The sequence below is a fragment of the Saccopteryx bilineata genome, chromosome 1 (genome assembly GCF_036850765.1).
Source record: "Saccopteryx bilineata isolate mSacBil1 chromosome 1, mSacBil1_pri_phased_curated, whole genome shotgun sequence".
Lineage (NCBI taxonomy): Eukaryota > Metazoa > Chordata > Mammalia > Chiroptera > Emballonuridae > Saccopteryx > Saccopteryx bilineata.
This window is the reverse complement of record NC_089490.1, coordinates 350,896,294-350,898,517: the sequence shown is the minus strand read 5'-3', so window position 1 is coordinate 350,898,517 and position 2,224 is coordinate 350,896,294. Positions and strand designations below refer to the sequence as shown.

General features: G+C 40.6%; 1 pseudogene; it reads left to right on the top strand.

Moving 5' to 3' along the window:
- Nucleotides 1–1,037: 1,037 nt before the first annotated feature.
- On the top strand, nt 1,038–2,007 carry LOC136319608 (olfactory receptor 51G2-like; annotated as a pseudogene).
- Nucleotides 2,008–2,224: the final 217 nt, after the last annotated feature.

The following is a 2,224-nucleotide window of genomic DNA, read 5'->3' as shown; positions in this document are numbered from 1 at the left end:
TAAAAAGAAAACATCAAACAACCTAGAAATTCATTGTAAAACTAAGTAGTGTCACATAAATTTTTTAGTGTCTTGGGGTTCATGTGGGTTAATGAAATAGCCTGTGCTTTATCTCAACATATAAATAACAGGGAAAATGTGCAGGTTTCCATATGTCTGAATCTTTATAGGTATGATGTTGATATCAATAAAATGCAAAAACTTTCAGAAGTTCAGCCAAGGTGACTAAAAATAAAAGTAGATTCAAACATAATTTAATAAGTTAAGAAATAGAAAAAGTTCTGAGAAATTTTTCCAAGCATTTTATAAATAAAAAATATATATATATTTTTTTTTTGCATTTTTCTGAAGCTGGAAACAGGGAGAGACAGTCAGACAGACTCCCGCATGCGCCCGACCGGGATCCACCCGGCACGCCCACCAGGGGGCGATGCTCTGCCCATCCTGGGCGTCGCCATGTTGCGACCCTCCTGGGTGTCGCCATGTTGTGACCAGAGCCACTCTAGCGCCTGGGGCAGAGGCCACAGAGCCATCCCCAGCGCCCGGGCCATCTTTGCTCCAATGGAGCCTTGGCTGCGGGAGGGGAAGAGAGAGACAGAGAGGAAGGCGCGGCGGAGGGGTGGAGAAGCAAATGAGCGCTTCTCCTATGTGCCCTGGCTGGGAATCAAACCCGGGTCCTCCGCACGCTAGGCCGATGCTCTACCGCTGAGCCAACCAGCCAGGGCCTGTCCTTAATTTTCACTGTCACTTAATCAATAAATGGAATTATAAGTCAAAGAATTCTAGTAGTTCTAACTTTTTAAGAGCAGTTATCTATTGTTTTCACTTTGGTAACTAATCAGATAGGTTTAGAAACAGTTTTAGGATTAATCCTTGATATAAAGATGCCTAAGATTAGAGGAGTTGCATGTACATGTCCTCTTATTTTAAAAACCAAGGTTGTTTTTTGTTTGTTTGTTTGTTTGTTTGTTTTGTTTTGTTTTTTTCAACAGGAACATTTAAAAGTTGACCAGGGCTGGATATCAAGAAATATCTTTATGGGGTTTATAAACAATAGCTGATTCCAGCCACCCACTCTTCTTTTAATAGGAGTTCCTGGACTGGAGGCTCTACAAATATGGATATCTATCCCACTGGGTGCCATGTATGTAATTGCCCTCCTAGGGAACTGTACCACCCTCTTTGTTATCAAAACCAACTCCAGTCTTCATGAGCCTCAGTATATCTTCCTGTCTATGCTGGCAGCCACAGATGTGGGTCTGTCTTTATCAACTCTACAATACAGTACTGAATGTCTTCCTCCTAAATCACAGAGAGATTGAGTTTCACTCTTGTCTAACACAGATGTTCTTTATCCATACCTTCTCCTCCATAGAGTCAACCATCCTTCTGGCCATGGCCTTTGATTGATTGGTAGCTATTCAAAACTCATTACACTACACTGTGGTCTTAACCCCTCCTCGGAGTATTGGGATGGGGTTTGCAAGCATAGTTAGGGGTATGGTGTTGATGGCACCCTTGCCAATCTTGCTCAAGTGATTGCCCTTCTGCAAAGGTGTTATTCTATCTCATTGTTACTGCTATTACCCTTATGTTATGAAGCTAGCTGGTGGCCCTGTCAGAGTCAACATCATCTATGATTTGCTTCTTGTCTTCTCGTCCTTTGGAGTAGACTCTATGTTTATTGTATATATTTTCATACATCCTGATTTTGAAAACAGTGCTGAGTATTGCTTCTAAAGATGGTCAGCTCAAGGCACTAAATCCTTGTGTTTCCCACATTTTTACTGTTTGCATTTTTATGTGATACTTATTGTGCTGGCTCTAATTCATAGGTTTGGTACATTCACATCTCCTCTTCTCCATGTTACCATAGCTAATCTCTTCTTCTTGACTCTTGTCCTTAACCCCTTGGTTTATAGCCTAAAAACTAAACAGGTAAGGTCTGCAGTACACAAGACATTTAAGGCAGAAGAAACTGGCTCAAGTAGTCAAGTATGGCCTTAGCAAAAACAATGCCCTGACTCTCTCTTTCCTTTTTATCCATCAGCTACCTTTTAGAAAATACTTATCATTTAACAGAATGTTTTCTGAGAGTTGAGGTATTTTTTTTCTTGTCTGTCAAGAAGATGGTGGTATTTTGTCTGGATCCAATATATAATGTCTACCGGAAAGTTCCGTCCGTTTTTGGAATCAAACAAAATACAAATTTTTCTTACTGTCA